This window comes from Salvelinus alpinus, chromosome 3, assembly GCF_045679555.1.
Source record: "Salvelinus alpinus chromosome 3, SLU_Salpinus.1, whole genome shotgun sequence".
In the NCBI taxonomy this organism is placed as follows: Eukaryota; Metazoa; Chordata; class Actinopteri; order Salmoniformes; family Salmonidae; genus Salvelinus; species Salvelinus alpinus.
The window spans coordinates 75,792,890-75,818,779 of NC_092088.1; the positions used below are offsets into that span (position 1 = coordinate 75,792,890).

A 25,890-nucleotide genomic window follows, 5' to 3' on the forward strand; every position below is an offset into this window, starting at 1 on the left:
AGGAGAGGCCTGCCCTGCGTTGCCCTGCCCCACCTGGGTGATGGAGGAAAGGTGACTAGGAAAGAAAGCAATTGAAGAGTTTTGAAAAACAGCCAAGATAACATCTCAGACTGGGACATTTTGCTCTGCTCTCGTTAAAGTATAAAAAAGTCGCCTAGAAATCATCTGTGGGAATGCCACAAATATGTGGATTGTGGAATGGAACATAGATTTGAATCTGAATGTCCATTCTACAATTTATAATTCTATGGGGAGAAACAATGTTCAAAGGATCTAGCTCTAATTCTATAAAAGATCTGCACGGCTAAGCTACTCTGTACTTTTTGTCCCACTGGCATCATTTGATTGGCAATTTAGCACTGAGAAACATCCATGTTGTCACCCTCAATTAGGACTAATCCTGGCATGTTTATTTGTGTGTAACCGTATCCTGAGAGTGCTCAGAGTATCCCCTTAATGTTCCTTCAGCGCTGTGCCGCTGGCTCAGGGTCAACATACTCAACATTTCTTCACTGTATTTGACTAACAGTAAATCAGGAGAGTGTGTGTGATGCGGAAAGCAGACTTGTGTGTGTGAGGATCTGTTTGTGTGCAAGCTACAAGCGTGCATGTGAATGTGTGTGCTAGACGAGGGCCCTTAGCCTGTTCCTGTGATTGTGCCGGAGCAGAACACTGTGTTCAGCAGTCAGCCACTCTGAGGAAATCTCTCATTCTTCACCAAACAGGAAATGGCCTCCCAGAGAAGTGCTGTTTCTAAGAAGAGAGAATGGGTGAAAAAACACTGGCGTGACCAACGCTAGGGAGGTAACTGTGTCAAAGACGATGTGAATCCTTACCTGCTCTCGTTTCTTGATTTGAGCTCCCAAGTTCTTGAACGCCTCAGACAGATAGAAGCTGGTGAGGTACCTCTGTGGTGATAGTGGGATTAGATCTGTACATTGGTGAAGATAGATGTGGCCTTTTCAAGCAGAGTGGTGAGATGATTGAGGAAGGAGTCTAGCCACAGCTTGTCACAGACAGGTTGCACATCTCAGCAGAGTTGTTTAAAACCACAAGACATTCTTGAGTTCCTTAGTTTCCCAAAGGGTTGGGTGTCAGTGAAGTATGCGTTTGTCTGTTCTTGTAATAATTTGCTTTGTTGAACTCTGTGGTAGATCCATTTGACACTGAAATTGACGGATCAAATGTGGGCTCAGCTCATCTTTGCACAACATCTCCTTGTAAAACCAGACAGCAACAGTAGGCTACTTCACACCAATAGGCATTATAGCTATTCACTTGTGCACAAGTCCTATCCTTTCATCTCTATTCGATAACCATTATCTTGTGAGCCCTGAGCGGCCAACTGTTGCTAACATAACTAACTCAACCTCCTGTCCAAGCTGATTGAGTGTTGAAAAGGCCAGCAACACCCCCTATAAAGTATTAATTTACCCTCTCGATAGCACGTTGCCATGGGGATCATTCTCTAGCTGGTGGCAGGGTGTAGCCTAACTTATGTTGTTCAGTGATCCAAGTAACCCTGTTCTGTTGTAGCCAGCTAGCTAGGTCACAAAGCTACCTCGTAGTTAGTCAGTGACACAGTTCTACAGAGCCTAGTGTTGTCAGTCAGCTCCATTCACTCTGCTAGCACAGGTCAGCTGACAGAGGCTAAACAATTGTTGTTTGGTTGCTCCTGGGCTGGGACATCATAGTAGGTCTATTTTTAGTGATGCAGTTTAGTTTGAGTATGGTTGAGCGAGTGAATGTGGCATTTGGTATTGAAAATGGGCAACTCATCTTTGTTTATACACCAAATAACTGTCCTGTGGTTTAGTAATATGTTTTAGTGTGTTTCTCTCTGTAGTCCTTTAGATGTGGTGAGTAATGTCAATTCAATTCAATTCAAGGGGCTTTATTGGCATGGGAAACATGTTAACATTGCCAAAGCAAGTGAGGTAGATAATATACAAAAGTAAAATGAACAATAAAAATTAACAGTAAACATTACACATACAGAAGTTTCAAAACAATAAAGACATCACAAATGTCATATTGTATATATACAGTGTTGTAACAATGTACAAATGGTTAAAGTACACAAGGGAAAATAAATAAGCATAAATATGGGTTGTATTTACAATGGTCACGAGTTGCCCTTTTCTTGTGGCAACAGGTCACAAATCTTGCTGCTGTGATGGCACACTGTGGAATTTCACCCAGTAGATATGGGAGTTTATCAAAATTGGATTTGTTTTCGAATTCTTTGTGGGTCTGTGTAATCTGAGGGAAATAGGTGTCTCTAATATGGTCATACATTTGGCAGGAGGTTAGGAAGTGCAGCTCAGTTTCCACCTCATTTTGTGAGCAGTGAGCACATAGCCTGTCTTCTCTTGAGAGCCATGTCTGCCTACGGCGGCCTTTCTCAATAGCAAGGCTATGCTCACTGAGTCTGTACATAGTCAAAGCTTTCCTTAAGTTTGGGTCAGTTACAGTGGTCAGGTATTCTGCCACTGTGTACTCTGTTTAGGGCCAAATAGCATTCTAGTTTGCTCTGTTTTTTTGTTAATTCTTTCCAATGTGTCAAGTAATTATCTTTTTGTTTTCTCATGATTTGGTTGGGTCTAATTGTGCTGTTGTCCTTGGGCTCTGTGGGGTGTGTTTGTGTTTGTGAACAGAGCCCTAGGACCAGCTTGCTTAGGGGACTCTTCTCCAGGTTCATCTCTCTGTAGGTGATGGCTTTGTTATGGAAGGTTTGGGAATCGCTTCCTTTTAGGTGGTTGTAGAATTTAACGGCTCTTTTCTGGATTTTGATAATTAGTGGGTATCGGCCTAATTCTGCTCTGCATGCATTATTTGGTGTTCTACGTTGTACACGGAGGATATTTTTGCAGAATTCTGCATGCAGAGTCTCAATTTGGTGTTTGTCCCATTTTGTGAAGTCTTGGTTGGTGAGCGGACCCCAGACCTCACAACCATAAAGGGCAATGGGTTCTATAACTAATTGAAGTATTTTTAGCCAGATCCTAATTGGTATGTTGAAATTTATGTTCCTTTTGATGGCATAGAATGCCCTTCTTGCCTTGTCTCTCAGCTCGTTCACAGCTTTGTGGAAGTTACCTGTGGCGCTGATGTTTAGGCCGAGGTATGTATAGTTTTTTGTGTGCTCTAGGGCAACAGTGTCTAGATGGAATTTGTGGTCCTGGCGACTGGACCTTTTTTGGAACACCATTATTTTGGTCTTACTGAGATTTACTGTCAGGGCCCAGGTCTGGCAGAATCTGTGCAGAAGATCTAGGTGCTGCTGTAGGCCCCCTTGGTTGGTGACAGAAGCACCAGATCATCAGCAAACAGTAGACATTTGACTTCGGATTCTAGTAGGGTGAGGCCGGGTGCTGCAGACTAGGGTCAATTAGGGTGTGTAGGGTGAATACATGGTCTGTTGTATGGTAATTTGGTAAAAAGCCAATTGAATGTCCATGTGGCCTCACCAGGCAGCTAGGCTTCAGGCTCCAGAAAACGTCTCTTGACTCTAATCCTCCCTGGATTTGGTTATGGGGCCTGGCTTGCAGCCTCTCTCGTGCATTATCTCTCTCGCGCGCGTGCGTTATCTCTCTCTCTCACGCACGTTATCTCTCTCTCTCACGCACGTTATCTCTCTCTCACGCGCGTTATCTCTCTCTCACGCGCGTTATCTCTCTCTCTCTCGCGTTATCTCTCTCGCGTTATCTCTCTCTCTCTCGCGCGTTGTCTCTCTCTCTCTCTCGGGTTGTCTCTCTCTCTCGTGCATTGTCTCTCTCTCTCGCACGTGCGTTGTCTCTCTCTCGCGCGTGCGTTGTCTCTCTCTCGCGCGTGCGTTGTCTCTCTCTCGCGCGTGCGTTGTCTCTCTCTCTCGCGCGTGCGTTGTCTCTCTCTCTCTCGCGCGTGCGTTGTCTCTCTCTCTCGCGCGTGCGTTGTCTCTCTCTCTCGCGCGTGCGTTGTCTCTCTCTCTCGCGCGCGCGTTGTCTCTCTCTCTCGCGCGTGCGTTGTCTCTCTCGCGCGTGCGTTGTCTCTCTCGCGCGTGCGTTGTCTCTCTCTCTCGCGCGTGCGTTGTCTCTCTCTCTCGCGCGTGCGTTGTCTCTCTCTCTCGCGCGTGCGTTGTCTCTCTCTCTCGCGCGTGCGTTGTCTCTCTCGCGCGCGCGTGCGTTGTCTCTCTCGCGCGCGAGTCGTCTCTCTCTCGCGCGCGAGTCGTCTCTCTCTCTCTCGCGAGTCGTCTCTCTCTCTCGCGCGAGTCGTCTCTCTCTCTCGCGCGAGTCGTCTCTCTCTCTCGCGCGAGTCGTCTCTCTCTCTCGCGCGAGTCGTCTCTCTCTCTCGCGCGAGTCGTCTCTCTCTCGCGCGCGAGTCGTCTCTCTCTCGCGCGCGAGTCGTCTCTCTCTCGCGCGCGAGTCGTCTCTCTCTCTCGCGCGAGTCGTCTCTCTCTCGCGCGCGAGTCGTCTCTCTCTCGCGCGCGAGTCGTCTCTCTCTCTCGCGCGCGAGTCGTCTCTCTCTCTCGCGCGCGAGTCGTCTCTCTCTCTCGCGCGCGAGTCGTCTCTCTCTCTCTCGCGCGCGAGTCGTCTCTCTCTCTCTCGCGCGCGAGTCGTCTCTCTCTCTCGCGCGCGAGTCGTCTCTCTCTCTCGCGCGCGAGTCGTCTCTCTCTCTCGCGCGCGAGTCGTCTCTCTCTCGCGCGCGAGTCGTCTCTCTCTCGCGCGCGAGTCGTCTCTCTCTCTCGCGCGCGAGTCGTCTCTCTCTCTCGCGCGCGAGTCGTCTCTCTCTCTCGCGCGCGAGTCGTCTCTCTCTCTCGCGCGCGAGTCGTCTCTCTCTCTCGCGCGCGAGTCGTCTCTCTCTCTCTCGCGCGAGTCGTCTCTCTCTCTCTCGCGCGCGTCGTCTCTCTCTCTCGCGCGCGTCGTCTCTCTCTATCTCGCGCGCGCGCGCCGTCTCTCTCTCGCGCGCGCGCGCGAGAGAGAGACGACGCGCGAGCGCGAGAGAGAGACGACGCGCGCGCGCGAGAGAGAGAGAGACGACGCGAGAGAGAGAGACGACGCGCGAGAGAGACGACGCGCGAGAGAGACGACGCGCGCGAGAGAGAGACGACGCGCGCGAGAGAGAGACGACGCGCGCGAGAGAGAGTCGTCTCTCTCTCTCTCTCGCGCGCGCGCGTCGTCTCTCTCTCGCGCGCGCGCGTCGTCTCTCTCTCGCGCGCGCGCGTCGTCTCTCTCTCGCGCTCGCGCGTCGTCTCTCTCTCGCGCGCGCGCGCGTCGTCTCTCTCGCTCGCGCGCGCGCGTCGTCTCTCTCTCGCTCGCGCGCGTCGTCTCTCTCTCGCTCGCGCGCGTCGTCTCTCTCTCGCTCGCGCGCGTCGTCTCTCGCTCGCGCGCGTCGTCTCTCTCTCGCGCGCGTCGTCTTTCTCTCGCGCGCGTCGTCTTTCTCTCGCGCGCGTCGTCTTTCTCTCGCGCGCGTCGTCTCTCTCTCGCGCGTCGTCTCTCTCTCGCGCGTCGTCTCTCTCTCGCTCGTCGTCTCTCGCGCGCGCGTCGTCTCTCTCTCGCGCGCGCGCGTCGTCTCTCTCTCGCGCGCGCGCGTCGTCTCTCTCTCGCGCGCGCGCGTCGTCTCTCTCGCGCGCGCGCGTCGTCTCTCTCTCTCGCGCGCGCGTCGTCTCTCTCTCTCGCGCGCGCGTCGTCTCTCTCTCGCGTCGTCTCTCTCTCGCGTCGTCTCTCTCTCGCGTCGTCTCTCTCTCGCGCCGTCTCTCTCTCGCGCCGTCTCTCTCTCGCGTCGTCTCTCTCTCGCGCCGTCTCTCTCTCTCTCGCGCCGTCTCTCTCTCTCGCGCGCGCGTCGTCTCTCTCTCGCGCGCGTCGTCTCTCTCTCTCTCGCGCGCGCGTCGTCTCTCTCTCTCTCTCGCGCGCGCGTCGTCTCTCTCTCTCTCGCGCGCGCGCGTCGTCTCTCTCTCTCTCGCGCGCGCGTCGTCTCTCTCTCTCGCGCGCGCGCGTCTTCTCTCTCTCTCTCTCTCGCGCGCGCGTCGTCTCTCTCTCTCTCGCGCGCGCGTCGTCTCTCTCTCTCGCGCGCGCGTCGTCTCTCTCTCTCGCGCGCGCGCGTCGTCTCTCTCTCTCGCGCGCGTCGTCTCTCTCTCTCTCTCGCGCGCGCGCGTCGTCTCTCTCTCTCGCGCGCGCGCGCCGTCTCTCTCGCGCGCGCGCGTCGTCTCTCTCGCGCGCGCGCGTCGTCTCTCTCGCGCGCGCGAGTCGTCTCTCTCTCGCGCGCGAGTCGTCTCTCTCTCTCGCGCGCGCGTCGTCTCTCTCTCTCTCTCGCGCGCGCGTCGTCTCTCTCTCTCTCTCGCGCGCGCGTCGTCTCTCTCTCTCTCGCGCGCGCGCGCCGTCTCTCTCTCTCTCGCGCCGTCTCTCTCTCGCGCGCGCGTGGTCTCTCTCTCTCTCGCGCGCGCGTCGTCTCTCTCTCTCGCGCGCGCGTCGTCTCTCTCTCTCTCTCGCGCGCGCGTCGTCTCTCTCTCTCTCTCGCGCGCGCGCGTCGTCTCTCTCTCTCTCGCGCGCGCGCGCCGTCTCTCTCGCGCGCGCGCGTCGTCTCTCTCGCGCGCGCGAGTCGTCTCTCTCTCGCGCGCGCGTCGTCTCTCTCTCTCGCGCGCGCGTCGTCTCTCTCTCTCTCTCGCGCGCGCGTCGTCTCTCTCTCTCTCTCGCGCGCGCGTCGTCTCTCTCTCTCTCGCGCGCGCGCGTCGTCTCTCTCTCTCTCGCGCGCGCGTCGTCTCTCTCTCGCGCGCGCGCGCGTCGTCTCTCTCTCGCGTCGTCTCTCTCTCGCGTCGTCTCTCTCTCGCGTCGTCTCTCTCTCGCGCCGTCTCTCTCTCGCGTCGTCTCTCTCTCGCGCCGTCTCTCTCTCTCTCGCGCCGTCTCTCTCTCGCGCGCGCGTGGTCTCTCTCTCTCTCGCGCGCGCGTCGTCTCTCTCTCTCGCGCGCGCGTCGTCTCTCTCTCTCTCTCGCGCGCGCGTCGTCTCTCTCTCTCTCGCGCGCGCGCGTCGTCTCTCTCTCTCGCGCGCGCGCGCCGTCTCTCTCGCGCGCGCGCGTCGTCTCTCTCGCGCGCGCGAGTCGTCTCTCTCTCGCGCGCGAGTCGTCTCTCTCTCGCGCGCGCGTCGTCTCTCTCTCTCGCGCGCGTCTTCTCTCTCTCGCGCGCGTCTTCTCTCTCTCGCGCGCGTCTTCTCTCTCTCGCGCGCGTCGTCTCTCTCTCGCGCGCGTCGTCTCTCGCGCGCGCGCGTCGTCTCTCTCTCGTGCGCGCGTCGTCTCTCTCTCGCGCGCGTCGTCTCTCTCTCGCGCGTCGTCTCTCTCTCTCTCGCGTCGTCTCTCTCTCTCTCGCGCGCGCGCGTCGTCTCTCTCTCGCGCGCGCGCGTCGTCTCTCTCTCGCGCGCGCGCGCGTCGTCTCTCTCTCGCGCGCGCGCGCGTCGTCTCTCTCTCGCGCGCGCGCGCGTCGTCTCTCTCGCTCGCGCGCGTCGTCTCTCTCTCGCTCGCGCGCGTCGTCTCTCTCTCGCTCGCGCGCGTCGTCTCTCTCTCGCTCGCGCGCGTCGTCTCTCTCTCGCTCGCGCGCGTCGTCTCTCTCTCGCGTCGTCTCTCTCTCGCGTCGTCTCTCTCTCGCGTCGTCTCTCTCTCGCGCCGTCTCTCTCTCGCGTCGTCTCTCTCTCGCGCCGTCTCTCTCTCTCTCGCGCGCGCGTGGTCTCTCTCTCTCTCGCGCGCACGTCGTCTCTCTCTCTCGCGCGCGCGTCGTCTCTCTCTCTCTCTCTCGCGCGCGCGTCGTCTCTCTCTCTCGCGCGCGCGTCGTCTCTCTCTCTCTCGCGCGCGCGTCGTCTCTCTCTCTCGCGCGCGCGTCGTCTCTCTCTCTCGCGCGCGCGTCGTCTCTCTCTCTCGCGCGCGCGTCGTCTCTCTCTCGCGCGCGCGCGTCGTCTCTCTCTCTCGCGCGCGCGTCGTCTCTCTCTCTCGCGCGCGCGTCGTCTCTCTCTCTCTCGCGCGCGCGTCGTCTCTCTCTCTCTCGCGCGCGCGTCGTCTCTCTCTCGCGCGCGCGTCGTCTCTCTCGCGCGCGCGTCGTCTCTCTCTCGCGCGCGCGTCGTCTCTCTCTCTCTCGCGCGCGCGTCGTCTCTCTCTCGCGCGCGCGCGCGCGTCGTCTCTCTCTCGCGCGCGCGCGTCGTCTCTCTCGCGCGCGCGCGTCGTCTCTCTCTCGCGCGCGCGCGTCGTCGTCTCTCTCTCTCGCGCGTGCATTTTCTCCAACAAAATGTGTTGATATTAGTTGACAGGGGTCTTTAATTCAACATTGTGTTTTGTTACATTTTTGATAACTTTTAAGACTGGTAGTTGTTTTCTAAGACCCCTTTTCTATCTGTTTATCCAGAAATTAAAGCCTTTACTTATGACACATTTTTAAGATGGACAATGGTTGAAAAATGTATCTTTGCCTTAATTTCCCCATTTGACACCCAATTTGATATGCTGGTGCTCATGGGTCCCATTTGATGGAAATGCCCAATGGAACAAAGGATGTGGATAAACTAAGATCTTAAAGTTTTCCCTACTCTAGGTGTTCCACAGTCAATGTAACATAATGCTATTTGGAGTTGACAACTTGGCACAAACACACACATCTAAAAAATGTATCATAGTTTATCTACTGTAAGTATCCCACACACGCTAACACAATGCTATTTAGAGTTTTCTGGGAGTTGAATGTAAATTGACAGTTGAACATTTTCAACTAGGCCTAACTCCACACAGTAGGCTGTGTCAGGCTGTCAGTGACTGATCCTACAGTAGTATCAGGGTCCCCATTGGCAACGGTAACTATCAGCTCCTCTCCTGTATACTGTGCTCGAGCTCCATGCTGAGGGTATTGATAAACTATTTTCTCCTCTCCCTTTAAGTGAATCTAATCTCTCTGACCCTCAGAGCCACACTATTAGTCAACTATTAATAGCCCTGGGCCCATGGGTAAAGACATGCTAAGGCTATCCAAGATGGCGTAGCAGTCAGGCGTCTTTTGTCCTTGTCTTGTCGTGTCCCGTGTATATATAAAAAATATAAAAAAAGTTTTCTCAACCCCAACTTCAACATGCTGTCCTGCAACCCGCCTCACCCAATGTGGTATGGATTTTCTTTACTTTAGAACCGGAACCCCCAACAGAAGCTAGCCAGCTAACTAGCTAATAGTCAGCTAGCCACTGCTAGCGGTCATCAGCTAACCTTTAGCCCGGACAACTCCTGCCAGTCTGCACAACGTGATTCAACCCAGATCATATCGGACTTCTTTTTCTCCATATCCCCGGATTCCTACCGCATGCTCTGAACCTCTTACCATACCTTTGTCTGTACGTTATGCATTGAATCTATTCTACGGCGCCCAGAAATCTGCTCCTTTTACCCTGTTCCGAACGCACTAGACGACCAGTTCTTATAGCCTTTAGCTGTACCCTTATCCTACTCCTCCTCTGGTGATGTAGAGGTTAATCCAGGCCCTGCAGTGCCTAGCTCCACTCCCATTCCCCAGGCGCTCTCATTTGTTGACTTCTGTAACCATAAAAGCCTTGGTTTCATGCATGTCAACATTAGAAGCCTCCTCCCTAAGTTTGTTTTATTCACTGCTTTAGCACACTCTGCCAAACCGGATGTCCTTTTTCGTGCCTGAATGCTGGCTTAGGAAGGCCAGCAAAAACCCTGAAATTTCCATCCCCAACTATAACATTTTCCGCAAGATAGAAATGCCAAAGGGGGCGGAGTTGCAATCTACTGCAGAGAGAGCCTGCAGAGTTCTGTCTTACTATCTAGGTTTGTGCCCAACTTTTTAAAACCTTTTTCTACTTTTAAAAATACACCTTTCCAGAAACAAGTCTCTCACCATTGCCGCTTGCTATAGACCATCTTCTGCCCCCAGCTGTGCCCTGGACAACATATGTGAATTGATTGCCCCCCCCCCCCCCCCCCCCCCCATCTATCTTCAGAGCTCGTGCTTTTAGGTGACCTAAACTGGGATATGCTTAACACCCCGGACATCCTACAATCTAAGCTTGATGCACTCAATCTCACACAAATTATCAATCAATCTACCAGGTACAACCCCAACCCCAAATCCAAAAACACAGGCACCCTCATAGATATCATACTAACCAACCTGCCCTCCAAATACACCTCTGCTGTCTTCAACCAGGATCTCAGCGATCACTGCTTGCGTCCGTAACGACCACCCCTCATCCCTGTCAAATGCTCCCTAAAACACTTCAGCGAGCAGGCCATCCTAATTGACCTGGCCCGGGTATCCTGGAAGGATATTGACCTCATTCTGTCAGTAGAAGATGCCTGGTTATTCTTTAAAAGTGCTTTCCTCACAATCTTAAATAAGCATGCCCCATAAAAAAAATGTTGAACCAGGAACAGATGTAGCCCGTGGTTCACTCCAGACCTGACTGCCCTTGACCAGCGCAAAAACATCCTGTGGCATACTGCATTAGACTCAAATAGCCCCCGTGATATGCAACTTTTCAGGGAAGTTAGGAACCAATATACACAGGCAGTTAGGAAAGCAAAGCTTTTTCAAACAGAAATGTGCATCCTGTAGCACAAACTCCGAAAAGTTCTGAGACACTAAAGTCCATGGAGAATGAGAGCACATCCTCCCAGCTGCCCACTGCACTGAGGCTAGGAAACACTGTCACCACCGATAAATCCACGATAATTGAGAATTTCAATACGCGTTTTTCTACTGCTGGCAATGCTTTCAACCTGGCCACCCCTACCCCGGTCACAGCCCTGCACCCCCCACTGCAACTCGCCCAAGCCTTCCCCATTTCTCCTTCAGCCAAATCCAGATAGCTGATGTTCTGAAAGAACTGCAAAATCTGGACCCCTACAAATCAGCAGGACTAGACAATCTGGACCCTCTCTTTCTAAAATTGTCAGCCAAAATTGTTGCAACCCCTATTACTAGCTTGTTCAACCTCTCTTTCGTATCGTCTGAGATTCCCAAAGATTGGAAAGCTGCTGCGGTTATCCCCCTCTTCAAAGGGGGAGACACTCTAGACCCAAACTGCTACAGACCTATATCTATCCTACCTTGCTTTTCGAAAGCCAATTTAATAAACAGATCACTGACCATTTCGAATCCCACCGTACGTTCTCCGCTATGCAAACTGGTTTCCGAGCTGGTCATGGGTGCACCTCAGCCACGCTCAAGGTCCTAAACGATATCATAACCTCCATCGATAAGAGACAATACTGTGCAGCTGTATTCATCGACCTGGCCAAAGCTTTCGACTCTGTCAATCACCACATTCTTATCGGCAGACTCAACAGCCTTGGTTTCTCAAACAACTGCCTGGCCTGGTTCACCAACTACTTCTCAGAGTTCAGTGTGTCAAATCGGAGGGCCTGTTGTCCAAACCTCTGGCAGTCTCTGTGGGGGTGCCACAGGGTTCAATTCTCAGGCTGACTCTTTTCTCTGTATACATCAATGATGTCGCTCTTGCTGCTGCTGACTCTCTGATCCACCTCTACGTAGACGATACCTTTCTGTATACTTCTGGTCCTTCTTTGGACACTGTGTTAACTAACCTCCAGACGAGCTTCAATGCCATACAACTCTCCTTCCGTGGCCTCCAACTGCTCTTAAATGCAAGTAAATCTAAATGCATGCTCTTCGACTGATCGCTACAAGCACTTGCCCGGCCGTCCAGCATCACTACTCTGGACGGTTCTAACTTAGAATATGTGGACAACTACAAATACCTAGGTGTCTGGTTGGACTGTAAACTCTCCTTCCAGACTCACATTAAGCATCTCCAATCCAAAATTCTATCTAGAATCGGCTTCCTATTTCGCATCAAAGCATACTTCACTCATGCTGCCAAACACACCCTTGTAAAACTGACTATACTACCGATCCTTGACTTCGGCGATGTCATTTACAAAATAGCCTCCAACACTCCTCAGCAAATTGGATGCCGTCTATCACAGAGCCATCCGTTTTGTCACCAAAGCCCCATATACTACCCATCACTGCGACCTGTATGCTCTCGTTGGCTGGCCCTCGCTTCATATTCGTTGCCATACCCACTGGCTCCAGGTCATCTGTAAGTCTTTGCTAGGTAATGCCCCGCCTTATCTCAGCTCACTGGTCACCATAGCAGCACACACCCGTAGCACGCTCTCCAGCAGGTATATTTCACTGGTCACTCCCAAAGCCAATTCTTCCTTTGGCTGCCTTTCCTTCCAGTTCTCTGCTGCCAATGACTGGAACTAATTGCAAAAATCACTGAAGCTAGAGAATCCTATTTCCCTCACTAACTTTAAGCACCAGCTGTCAGAGAAGCTCACAGATCAATGCACCTGTACATAGCCCATCTGTAAATTGCCCATCCAACTACCTCATCCCCATAATGTTATTTATTTATTTTTGCTCCTTTGCACTCCAGTATCTTTTATTTATTTTTGCTCCTTTGCACCCCAGTATCTCTACTTGCACATTCATCTTCTGCACATCTGTCACTCCAGTCTCTATCACTCCAGTGTTTAATTGCTAAATTGTAATTATTTCGCCACTATGGCCTATTTATTGCCTTAACTCCCTTTTCTTACCTCATTTGCACACAATGTACATAGACTTTTTTTCCTACTGTATTATTGACTATGTTTGTTTGTTCGTTCCATGTGTAACTCTGTGTTGTTTGTGTCGCACTGCTTTGCTTTATCTTGGCCAGGTCGCAGTTGTAAATGAGAACATGTTCTCAACTAGCCTACCTGGTGAAATAATAAAAAATAAGGCCTGATAATGGTATGTAGGACTGGTCTGGCCTTGAGAAAGTGGACCTGAAGACACTTACGCCTGTCTGTCTTAACCACCTGGTACTGAAGGCTAGACTCAGACAAGACTGGGGGGGGGTCAGCTGTTGGTCTCTGTGTGACTGATACATGTTTGGTATGTTCTAGTGTTTGGGTTAGGCTAGCATACTAGCCGGCCTCTGCCCAGTACCCTGCCCTGAACGTTAGTCACTAGCCGGCTACCACCCGGTTACTCTACCATGCACCTTAGAGGCGGCTGCCCTATGTATACTGAACAGAAACATGCAACAATTTCTACGATTTTACTGAGTTACAGTTCATGTAAGGAAATCAGTCAATTAATTAATTCATTGGGCCCTAACCTATGGATTTCACATGAATGGGTAGGGGCGTAGCCATGGCTGGACCTGGGAGGGCATAGGCCCACACACTGGGGGGAGCCAGGGAAACCCATTTGGGAGCCAGGCCCAGCTAGTCAGAAAGAGTTTTTCCCCACAAAAGGGCTTTATTACAGACGGAAATACTCCCCAGTTTCATCAGCTGTCCGGGTGCCTGGTCTCAGACGATCCCGCAGGTGAAGAAGCTGGATGTACAGGTCCTGGGCGGGCGTGGTTACACGTGGTCTGCGGTTGTGAGGCCGGTTGGACGTACTGCCATATTCTCTAAAACGACGTTGTAGGTGGCATAGAGGTCGACTGATCAATGGGCATGGCCGATTTCAAGTTTTAATAACAATCGGTAACGGCCTTTTTGGGCTCCGATTATGCCCGATTACATTTCAATCCATGAGGAAACTGCGTGGCAGGCTGATCACCTGTTACGCGAGTGCCGCGTCAAAAGGACCTTGTGGCTGCAAGGAGCCAAGTTAAGTTGCTAGCTAGCATTAAACTTATCTTATAAAAACAATCGATCTTCACATAATCACTAGTTAATTACACATGGTTGATGATATTACTAGGTTAACTAGCTTGTCCTGCGTTGAATATAATCAATGGGGTGCCTGTTAATGTGTCATCGAATCACAGCCTACTTCAACTTCGCCAAACAGGTGGTGATTTAACAAAAGCGCATTCGTGAAAAAAGCACATTCGTTGCACATATGTACCTAACCATAAACATCAATGCCTTTCTTAAAATCAATACATATTGATATTATATATTTTTAAACCTGCATATTTAGTTAAAATAAATGCATATTAGCAGGCAATATTAACTAGGGAAATTGTGTAACTTCTCTTGCGTTCAGTGCAAGCAGAGTCAGGGCATATGCAACAGTTTGGGCCGCCTGGCTCGTTGCGAACTATGTTTCTTCCAAACAAAGACCGTAATTCATTTGCCAGAATTTTACATATATATGACATAACATTGAAGGTTGTGCAATGTAACAGCAATATTTAGACTTATGGATGCCACCCGTTCGCCAAAATACGTAATGGTTCCGTATTTCACTGAAAGAATAAACATATTGTTTTCGAAATGATAGTTTCTGAATTTGACCATATTAATGACCAAAGGCTCGTATTTCTGTGTGTTTATTATAATTAAGTCTATGATTTGATATTTGATAGAGCAGTCTGACTGAGTGGTGGTAGGCAGCAGCAGGCTCGTAAGCATTCATTCAAACAGCACTTTACTGCGTTTGCGAGCAGCTCTTAGCAATGCTTGAGGCACAGCGCTGTTTATGACTTCAAGCCTATCAACTCCCGAGATTAGGCTGGCAATACTATAGTGCCTATAAGAACATCCAATAGTCATAGGTATATGAAATACAAATGTTATAGAGAGAGATAGTCGATACGTCACAATTCCTATAATAACTACAACCTTTAACTTCTTATCTGGGAGTATTGAACCACCAGTTTTCATATGTTCTCATGTTCTGAGCAAGGAACTTAAACGTTAGCTTTTTTACAAGGCACATATTGCACTTTTACTTTCTACTCCAACACTGTGTATTTGTTTTATTTAAACCAAATTGAACATGTTTCATTATTTATTTGAGACTAAATGGATTTTATTAATGTATTATATTAAGTTAAAATAAAAGGGTTCATTCAGTATTGTTGTAATTGTCATTATTACAAATATATAAAAATCAGCCGATTTGAATCGGTATCTGCTTTTTTTGGCCCTCCAATAATCAGTATCGGCGTTAAATCATATTCGGTGGATCTCCAGCGTAGAGAAATAAACATTAAATTCTCTGGCAACAGCTCTGGTGGATATTCCTGCAGGCAGCATTTAAATTGCAAGGTCCCTTAACTTGAGACATCTTAGCGTTGTGACACAACTGCACATTTTAGAGTGGTCTTTTATTGTTCCCAGCACAAGGTGCACCTGTGTAATGATCTTGTTTAATCAGCTTCTTGATATGCCACACCTGTCAGGTGGATGGATTATCTTGGCAAAGGAGAAATGCTCACTAGCAGGTATGTAAACAAATGTGTGCACAGAATGTGAGAGAATAAGCTTTTTGTGTGTATGGAACATTTCTGGGATCTTTTATTTCAGCTCATGAAACATGGGACCAACACTTTACATGTTGGGTTTATATGTTTGTTCAGTGTGTGTGTATATATATATAATCATGGAACACTGGTCACTTTAATAATGTTTACATACTGTTTTACCCACTTCATATGTACAGTGCATTCGGGAAGTATACAAACCCCTTGACTTTTTCCACATTTTGTTACGTGACAACATTATTTGAAAATGGATTGAATAGTTTTTCCCCCTCATCAATCTACACACAATACCCCATAATGACAAAGCGACAGGTTTTTAGACATTTTTGCAAATGTATAAAATAAAATACTTATATTTACACAAGTATTCAGACTCTTTACTCAGTACTTTGTCGAAGCACCTTTGGCAGCGATTACAACCTCGAGTCTTCTTGGGTATGACGCTACAAACTTGGCACACCTGTATTTTGGGAGTTTCTTCCATTCTTCTCTGCAGATCCTCTCAAGCTTTGTCAGGTTGGATGGGGGGCGTTGCTGCACAGCTATTTTACGGTCTCCAGAGATGTTCGATCGAGTTTAAGTCCGGGCTCTGGCTAGGCCACTCAAGGACATGCCGAGACTTGTTTTCTTTTTTTCAATTTAAAGTTTTATTAAGTTTTCAAACAACCAACCAAACACATTCCACATTCACAGATGTGACAGACTTAAAAAAAAAAAAATAATAATAATAATAATAAAAAATTAAAAAAAATATATATACATATATACATACCTACATATACATACATACACACATACACACAAATAATAATTATAACAAAATTTAAAATGTAGAACTTGCAGCAGCACTATCAAGGTTCTTATTTGCTATTTCCAGCCTTAGCTGAGATGACGAGCCAATGATTAGTTTTTAGATTTTACAGCACCTTACACAACACGCATCTGCTCACCTCCCCGATCCCCCCATTCACTCTGTCCAATTTGAGATATAGTGGAGTAGTGGAGACCAGAGTCTATCAAACTTGGGCTGTCTCTTGTGGAGGTCATAAGTGAGCTTTTCAAGAGGGAGAAAGTCAACAATCTGGTCAATCCACATTTTAAATGTAGGAGAGGTACTAGAGGCCCACAATAGAAGGATACATTTCTTAGCAAAGTATGTAATGGTCATGAGCAAATTTTCTCTGTCAGGATCAAGAACAAAGTCCTGCTGGGCATTAAGAAGATAGAGACACGGGGTCATATCAAACTGTACATCTAGTATTTTCTGTGCAGCAGTATGTATAGATTGCCAAAATCTGGCAATCTCTCTACAGCTCCAAAATACATGCATATAGGTTCCACTTTCAGAGGTACATCTTTTACAGTTAGGAGAAATGTCTGTTTTCATTTTATGGAGTCTCAAGGGAGTGTAATAAAATTTGTACAAAAATTTGTAATTCGATTCTTTCATTTTTACATTAGTAGAGGAGCAGTATACCCTGTCGCAAACCTCCGCCCATAACTCATCACTGATAGTCAGACCAAGGTCCTTTTCCCAGATTATTTTCAAAGGAGTAAAGGAGGAGCCTCCTTTCTCAGAAAGGAGTCTATAGATATAGGATATTTTGCCTTTAATGGATTGTGCTGTGACAAGAAGGGTTTCAACTTCGTTCAACTGAGTTCTAAACCTCCTCTTGGAAGTAAATGAGGAGATGACATGTCTAATTTGAAGATATTTTAAAAAAAATGGGATCTTGGCACATTGAATTCACTGCAGAGCTCTTGAAAGGATTTCAGTGTAGTGGTCTTCTGATGAAATAGGTCTGAAAAGGTCCTGATTCCTAGAGTATGCCAAAGATTAAAGTTGGCATCCCTCAGGGCTTTTGGCAAGTCTGGGTTGCCTACTATAGGCGAGTGAGAGCATATTTGGGAGGAGATGCCCAGGTATTTCTTACAGTCCCTCCACGCTAGTAGGGTGCTGTAAATCACAAATGTTTTGGCTATGTTGCCCACTTCACTAAAGTTATTAATGAATATAGTTGAGCTTAGTGGCAATGAACCACAGGATTGGGCTTCTATCTGGATCCACGTTGACTCTTGTCTGTTTGTGATCCATGTTAGCATGTTGCGGATTTGGGCAGACCAGTAGTACAATTGAAGGGAGGGAAGGGCAAGACCGCCCTTAGATTCAGGTTTCGATAGAGTGGAGAGCTTGATCCTAGGTTTTTTATTGCCCCATATAAATTTGGTGATGCTTTGGTTAATTGTTTTGAAAAAGGAAGCTGGGAGATAGCATGGGAGCATCTGAAATAAATAGTTCAGTCTAGGGAGGATGTTCATACGGATTACATGAATTCTTCCTACTAAGCTAATTGGGAGGGAGATCCAGGTTTGGAGGTTGTTTTTGATTCGATCCAGGAGTGGAAGATAATTCTCCTTGAAAAGCCTATTCAGATCTGGTGTTATGAATATCCCAAGGTATTGAAACCCCTGTGTCTTCCATTGGAATGGGCATAGTGTCTTCATAGAACTGGTGAGTGTAATATTGAGAGGGCAGACAGTGGATTTGTTAAAATTTATCTTATAACCTGAAAACGTGCCATACTGAGCAATTGTGTCTAAAATGGGAGGAAGGGATTTCTCAGGGTTGGATATGTAGAGCAAGACATCATCCGCGTAAAGCGAAATCTTGTGCTGCAGGCCGCCTGCAGGAACACCTGTAATACTTGAATTGCTCCTTATCAACTCTGCCAGAGGCTCCGCCCCCAACAAGTAGAGCAGGGGCGATAGCGAGCACCCTTGTCTTGTGCCCCGTCCCAAAGGGAATCTGTCAGAGTTCAGTCCGTTAGTAGTCACCATGGCATTTGGATGAGAGTATAGTGATTTGATCCATTTAATAAAGTTTGGGCCCATATTGAACTTTTCTAAGACTGAGAACAAAAAGCTCCACTCCATCCTGTCGAACGCCTTCTCAGCATCCAGTGAAGCCAGCAGGACAGGGGTCTTCTGTGCGTTTACTTGATCAATAATATCAAAAAGACGGCGAATGTTATCAGAAGAGTATCTGTCTCTAATAAATCCAGTTTGGTCCGCTTTTATTATTTTGGGAAGAAGAGTGTTTAGTCTTTTGGCCAGCAATTTGGTAATTATTTTGTAGTCGAAATCCAACAAGCTTATGGGCCGGAAGGAGGAGCAGGATAGGGGGTCCTTGTCTTTTTTGAGCAACACTGTAATGCGAGCTGTGCGCATTGAGTCTGGGAGAACTCCGTTTTTGCAAAAATCCTCCAGCATTGGCATGAAAATAGGGCTAAGCTGGGGCCAAAAAGCTTTGTAGAACTCTCTGGGGAATCCATCTGGGCCTGGGGACTTGTTAGGTGGCATGGAGGTAATTGCCTCCAGGATCTCCTCAGGAGTGAAGGGGGAGTTGAGATCTTCTTGGTCAGTCTCTGATAGTTTAGGTAGCGAGATTCCCTCTAGGAAGGAGTGGAGTTCTGCTTCTGTGTGTTTTCTCTCAGAGGTATATAGTTTGCAGTAAAAATCATGAAAAGTTAAATTGATCTTTTTTGGGTCATATGTGACCTCGTCCTCTGCTGTTCGGATAGCCATAATTGTACGCTCTGACTGCTCTTTTTTTAATTGATAAGCAAGCAATCTACTAGGCCTATTGCTATACTCATGGTATTTCTGTTTAGTAAAGAAAACTTTTTTTTTAATCTCCCGAGTATAGTCCAAATTCAGTTTGGCTTTGGCTGCTTTAAGTTGACTCCAGGAGGTGCTGTCTGTGGATTGTTTATGTACTTTTTCACAGCGTTCCAGCTCCCTCTCCAGATCTAGCCTGTGTGCTTCCATTGCTTTTTTCTTAGAGGAAGCATATGCAATTAGATGACCTCTTAGTGTGGCTTTAGCAGCGTCCCACATTGTGGCCGGAGAAACAGGAGAATCTTTGTTGTCTTGTGTGTAGTTGTCTATCCATGTAGTTACCAATGTATGGAATGCTTCGTTTGATAGCATGGAGGTGTTGAATTTCCAGCTCTTTGACCTCGGGATGTTTTTGCAGAGGTCAAAGCGGAGGTGGACAAAGGCGTGATCCGAAAGCGCTATGGGTCCGATTCTACACGTGGCTGAATTTATGAAACTCTTTGGGATAAAAATGTAATCTATACGGGAGTAGGTGTTATGGACATTAGAGTAGTATGTATAGTCCATAGATGAGCTATTAGTCTCTCTCCAGATATCTATCAGTCCCATCTCTTTAGTAAGAGAGTTCAACATCTTTGCAGATCTAGGATTTGTGGTGGGGACTTGAGATGATTTGTCTAGGGTTGGGTTCAGGGTACAATTAAAATCTCCGGCCAACACTCCAAAGGAAACACAATGCTCATTGAACAGGGTTATCATTTTCGACATAAAAGCAGGAGTATCTGTGTTAGGGGCGTATATGTTTAAGAGAGTAATTGGTTGCCCATACAGTGACCCAGTTATCAAAATAAATCTCCCCTCCGGATCAGATATGTTTTTGTCAATTATGAATGGAACATTCTTATGGATAAGTATGGCTGTGCCTCTACTGTTGGATTTGAAAGATGAGAAATACACCTGTCCCACCCAAGCTCTGCGGAGTTTGGCATGTTCAGCATCACAGAGGTGTGTCTCTTGCAATAGCGCGATGTCTGCTTTTTCCTTTTTTAGAGCACATAGTATCTTTTTCCGTTTTATTGCATGACCTAGACCATGGCAGTTCCATGTCAATAGATTTAAGGTACTAGTCATCGTCATCGAACAGTAATCGAACTTTAGTGCAAGTCATCTCTGGGTAAAGGTGGATAGTAGTTACAGCTGCGTTCACATAAAAGGAAAATAAATGGTTTACATAAAATAACAGTCTCTGAACACCCCAGCCGAGTTCCCAAACAACTCGACATATCCCGTTGGATCTATTACCTCCCCGCTCAGTCACAATTCTGTGTTCCAACAACAACAACAAAAAAAACGGGAACAGTTAGCAACGCACAACGTCTCCCCCTCCCCACCAAAGAAATGCCTCATCCTCTCCGCCCCGCATTGGGTAAATGACAACGTAGCCCCCGTCCAGACCACATTAAAAATGGGAGAAAATAAAATCAATAGCCCAGCCTACATATAGTAGGCCTAGGTTATAATATGGAGCCTATCCCTCTCAGCTAAAGGAACATAAATATAGATTAGACGGCTATAATGACATTTAGCAGGGCGGGTGGGTCTTTGGATATCGGCTATATGTTGTCTTACCTCCTTTAGTAATAATAGTAATCGCATTTAGTCATTGGTCCATTTCTCATTGACCGGGGTTGTCTTTCAAAAAACGTTTTGCCTCTTCGGGAGTTTTGAAGTGTCGCAGGGCTCCTTGGTAAAGAATCCTGAGCTCGTTTGGGTATTTGAATCCCCTAAAGATGCCTCGGTCAATGGAGCATTTCTTCACCTCGTCAAACTCTCGGCGCTTTCGGCGTATTCCAGCTGACAGGTCCTGGAGTAAGATGAGTTTGGCGTTTCCCACTGTAATGGTGTTGGTTTTCGCCGCCTGTAGGACTCGTTCCTTGTCGGTGAATCTCAAGAAACGTATGGTGATTGGGCGCGGTGGTTGTCTGGCTGCTGGTGGGGGCCTCAGTGCTCGGTGAGCTCTCTCGAGTTCTATGGGTCTGTCGGTGGACAGGTGGAGCCACTCGGGAAGTTTGTCTTGCAGGTAGCGGATCAGTGGCATGTTTCCCTCTTCTTTTTCGCCCAGATTTAATAGAACACAATTATTCCTTCGCCCCCTGTTTTCCAGGTCCTCTGTTTTCTCTTCCAGCTGCTCTATTTTTTTTTTAGCATATGCTATTGTTTCCATGGCGTCTGTCAATAAGTTTTCCGTGGATAGGATTCGCCTCTCTGCCTCGTCCAGGCGCCCCGCGTTTATGGTTATCTTGTTGTTTATGTCAGGCAAAGCATTTTCCAGGATTGTCACCTTGCCCCCTATCGCACTGAGCTGAGCGTTAATGGCATCTAGTTTAGTGTTGAGTTCTGTACGTTGGGATCTCAGCTCAGAAAAGATGTCTTCGACAGAGTGCGAGGTTGGCCTTCGTTGGGCCTCGGGGGGGAACGGGTCCTCTTGCTCCTGGCTAATGGCGCTAGCTTTTTCTGAAGCTAGCTGCTTCTTGGAGGCTTTTTCCGTCGCTAGTGCTCGAGTCCGGGTAAAAATGTCACCTGTAGTGTCGCCTTTTGTAGCCGCCATGACTTTTTGACTAAAGCTAAATGAGTTTAAACTTGAAGTGGAGGTAAGATTAGGAATTGGAAACTACTTGTGCGGAGCTCCTAGTTCATGCGGCCATCTCGTTCAGGGGTCACGTGATCCCCTCGAGACTTGTTTTCTGAAGCCACTCCTGCGTTGTCTTGGCTGTGTGCGTAGGGTTGTTGTCCTGTTGGAAGATGAACCTTCGCCCCAGTCTGAGGTCCTGAGAGCTCTGGAGCAGGTTTTCATCATGAATCTCTCTGTACTTGCTATGTTTATCTTTCCCTCAATCCTGACTAGTCTTCCAGTCCCTCCTGCTGAAAAACATCCCCACAGCATGATGCTGCCACCACCATGCTTCACTGTAGGGATAGTGCAAGGTTTCCTCCAGATGTGACGCTTGCCATTCAGGCCAAAGAGCTGAATCTTGTTTTTGTCAGACCAGGGAATCTTTTTTTTCTTATGGTTTGAGAGTCTTTAGGTGCCTTTTGGCAAACTCCAAGGGGGCTGTCATGTCCCTTTTACTGAGGAGTGTCTTCTGTCTGGCCACTCTACCATAAAGGCCTGATTGTTGGAGTGCTGCATAGATGGTTGTCCTTCTGGAAGGTTCTCCCATCTCCACAGAGGAGCTCTGTCAGTGACTATCGGGTTCTTGGTCACCTCCCTGACCAAGGCCCTTCTCCCTCAATTGCTCAGTTTGGCCAGGTGGCCAGCTCTAGGAAGAGTCTTGGTGGTTCCAAACTTCTTCCGTTTAAGAATGATGGAGACCACTGTGTTCCTGGGGACTTCTAAATCTTCTAAATATGTGAATGCGACCAATAAAAGGTGATTTAGTACAGTGTGCTGTATTTTTCAAATTTTAACCTTTTCTTTTTGAATTCAGAACTGAGGTTAGGCCTACCCAGCTGAGATTATATGCAAGCTGCAAAAAGCAGCAATGCACATTTTACAATGTGTCTTGTAAAAGACGGATTGATGAAATCAGAGTTGAATAATGATGATCAATATTGATTTTAAGCATACCTGGCTGAGAAAGCTATCAGCAGAATATCAATAGTTCTGCCCTGCGGTTGCCTCATTTCAATCTATGGGTCTCTTATCAAGGTGATCATATCAGTTATGTGAAAAAATGTGATTTGTTTTTGTGGTTTCCCCATAGCACCCACACCAAAACAAATGTTATTTGTCACATGCGCCGAATACAACAGGTGTAGACTTTACCTTGAAATGCTTGCTCACAAGCTCTTCCCAATGATGCAGATTAAAAAAAAAAATAGTAACACGAGGAATCAAATAAAATACACAATGGCGCTATATACAAGGAGTACCAGTACCAGATCAATGTGCAGAGATGTGAGGTATTTGAGGTAGATATGTACATGAAGGCAGTGTAAAGTGACTAGGCAGCAGTATAGTTGAGGTATTTGAGGTAGATACAGTTGAAGTCAGAAGTTTACATACACTTAGGTTGGAGTCATTAAAACTTGTTTTTCAACCACTCCACAAATTTCTTGTTAGCAAACTATAGTTTTGGCAAGTCGGTTAGGACATCTCCTTTGTGCATGACACAAGTAATTTTTCCAACAATTATTTACAGACAGATTATTTCACTTATAATTCACTGTATCACAATTCCAGTGGATCAGTTGTTTACATAGACGAAGTTGACTGTGCATTTAAACAGTTTCGAAAATGCCAGATGATGATGTCATGGCTTCAGAAGCTTATTGACTTCATTTGAGTCAATTGGAGGTGTACCTGTGGATGTATTTCAAGACCTACCTTCAAACTCCGTGCCTGTTTGCTTGACATCATGGGAAAATCAAAAGAAATCAGCCAAGACCTCCAAAAAATGGTATACCTCCACAAGTCTGGTTCAACCTTGGGAGCAATTTCCAAACACTTGAAGGTACCACGTTCAACTGTACAAACAATAGTACACAAGTATAAACACCATGGGACCACACAGCCATCATACCGCTCAGGAAGGAGACACGTTCTGTCTCATAGAGACGAACGAACTTTGGTGCGAAAAGTGCAAATCAATCCCAGAACAACAGCAAAGGACCTTGTGAAGATGCTGGAGGAAACGGGTACAAAAGTATCTATATCCACAGTAAAATAAGCCATATATCTACAAAACCTGAAAGGCCGCTCAGCAAGGAAGAAGCCACTGCTCCAAAACCGCCATTAAAAAGCCAGACTACGGTTTGCAACTGCACATGGGGACAAATATTGTACTTTTTGGAGAAATGTCCTTTGGTTTGATGAAACAAAAATACAACTGTTTAGCCATAATGACCATTATGTTTGGAGGAAAAAGGGGGATGCTTGCAAGCCAAAGAACACCATCCCAACCGTGAAGCACGTGGGTGGCAGCATCATGTTGTGGGGGTGCTTTGCTGCAGGAGGGACTGGTGCACTTCACAAAATCGATGGCATCATGAGGGACAATTATGTGGATATATTGAAGCATCATCTCAAGACATCAGTCAGGAAGTTAAAGCTTGGTCGCAAATGGGTTTTCCAAATAGACAATGACCGCAAGCATTCTTCCAAAGTTGTGGCAAAATGGCTTAAGGACAACAAAGTCAAGGTACTGGAGTGGCCATCACAAAGCCCTAACCTCAAACCATAGAACATTTGTGGGCAGAACTGAAAAAGCGTGTGCGAGCAAGGAGTTCTACAAACCTGACCCAGTTACACCAGCTCTGTCAGGAGGAATGGGCCAAAATTCACCCAACTAATTGTGGGAAGCTTGTGGAAGGCTACCCAAAACGTTTGACCCAAGTTAAACAATTTAAAGGCAATGCTACCAAATACTACTTGAGTGTATGTAAACTTCTGACCCACTGGGAATGTGATGAAATAAATAAAAGCTGAAATAAATAATTGTCTCTACTATTATTCTGACATTTCACATTCTTAAAATAAAGTGGTGATCCTAATTGACCTAAGACAGAGAATTTTTACTATGATTAAATGTCAGGAAAAACTGAGTTTGTATGTAAACTTCCGACTTCAACTGTATACATTAAGGCAGTGTAAAGTGACTAGGCATCAGGATAGATGAGGTATTTGAGGTAGATATGTATATGAAGGCAAGGTAAAGTGACATCAGGATAGATGAGGTATTTGAGGTAGATATGTATATGAAGGCAAGGTAAAGTGACATCAGGATAGATGAGGTATTTGAGGTAGATATGTATATGAAGGCAAGGTAAAGTGACATCAGGATAGATGAGGTATTTGAGGTAGATATGTATATGAAGGCAAGGTAAAGTGACATCAGGATAGATGAGGTATTTGAGGTAGATATGTATATGAAGGCAAGGTAAAGTGACATCAGGATAGATGAGGTATTTGAGGTAGATATGTATATGAAGGCAAGGTAAAGTGACATCAGGATAGATGAGGTATTTGAGGTAGATATGTATATGAAGGCAAGGTAAAGTGACATCAGGATAGATGAGGTATTTGAGGTAGATATGTATATGAAGGCAAGGTAAAGTGACATCAGGATAGATGAGGTATTTGAGGTAGATATGTATATGAAGGCAAGGTAAAGTGACATCAGGATAGATGAGGTATTTGAGGTAGATATGTATATGAAGGCAAGGTAAAGTGACATCAGGATAGATGAGGTATTTGAGGTAGATATGTATATGAAGGCAAGGTAAAGTGACATCAGGATAGATGAGGTATTTGAGGTAGATATGTATATGAAGGCAAGGTAAAGTGACATCAGGATAGATGAGGTATTTGAGGTAGATATGTATATGAAGGCAAGGTAAAGTGACATCAGGATAGATGAGGTATTTGAGGTAGATATGTATATGAAGGCAAGGTAAAGTGACATCAGGATAGATGAGGTATTTGAGGTAGATATGTATATGAAGGCAAGGTAAAGTGACATCAGGATAGATGAGGTATTTGAGGTAGATATGTATATGAAGGCAAGGTAAAGTGACATCAGGATAGATGAGGTATTTGAGGTAGATATGTATATGAAGGCAAGGTAAAGTGACATCAGGATAGATGAGGTATTTGAGGTAGATATGTATATGAAGGCAAGGTAAAGTGACATCAGGATAGATGAGGTATTTGAGGTAGATATGTATATGAAGGCAAGGTAAAGTGACATCAGGATAGGTGGTGCTCAGGCTTTCACTCATGTGGTTTATAGTTTCCTGAACTGGGTGACATTCTGTTTGTGCTCCAACCAACTCCTTGTTGTCTCACCAAGGCAACAATGTACCTTAGTGATGGTGTTGAATGCTGTTCAAGCCATGTTTGTTGGTACCCAGGCTAGTGCAGTGGAGACCCTGGCCCTGTTGTACTGCACTGTGGAATCTAGTATGTCTGGAACTGCCTCATTGTATTGACAGTATTTACACATTCATGCT

At 47.3% G+C, this 25,890-nt stretch overlaps 1 protein-coding gene across 5 annotated transcripts in view; it reads left to right on the top strand.

Annotated features, from left to right (window-relative positions):
- LOC139571339 (rho GTPase-activating protein 17-like) overlaps positions 1-25,890 on the top strand; it is a 56,916-nt gene that overhangs the window by 2,323 nt on the left and 28,703 nt on the right. The gene's annotated exons all lie outside the window — the stretch shown is intronic.